The sequence below is a fragment of the Suricata suricatta genome, chromosome X, assembly GCF_006229205.1.
Source record: "Suricata suricatta isolate VVHF042 chromosome X, meerkat_22Aug2017_6uvM2_HiC, whole genome shotgun sequence".
NCBI classification, from domain to species: domain Eukaryota; kingdom Metazoa; phylum Chordata; class Mammalia; order Carnivora; family Herpestidae; genus Suricata; species Suricata suricatta.
This window is the reverse complement of record NC_043717.1, coordinates 105,621,141-105,621,394: the sequence shown is the minus strand read 5'-3', so window position 1 is coordinate 105,621,394 and position 254 is coordinate 105,621,141.

Here is a 254-nt window from a genome sequence, read left to right as displayed (position 1 = left end):
GCGGCGCCGCCGTCACCGCCGCCACCCGCGCTCGCCGTCGGCTCACCGCCCGCTCGGAGGCGGCCCCTCACCGGAAGTGAAACCGAAACGGAGCAGAGCGCCTGACTGAGGCCGAACGCTCTGGCCGCTCCGCGTGTAAACAGTGAAACAGCGTCACGTGACCGACAGCGCCCCTCCCCCCGCGGGCCTGTTTCCCCCCCGGCCCCGCCCTCTTTCTCCCCGCGGGCCCAGGAGCGCGCGCATGCGCGTTGCTT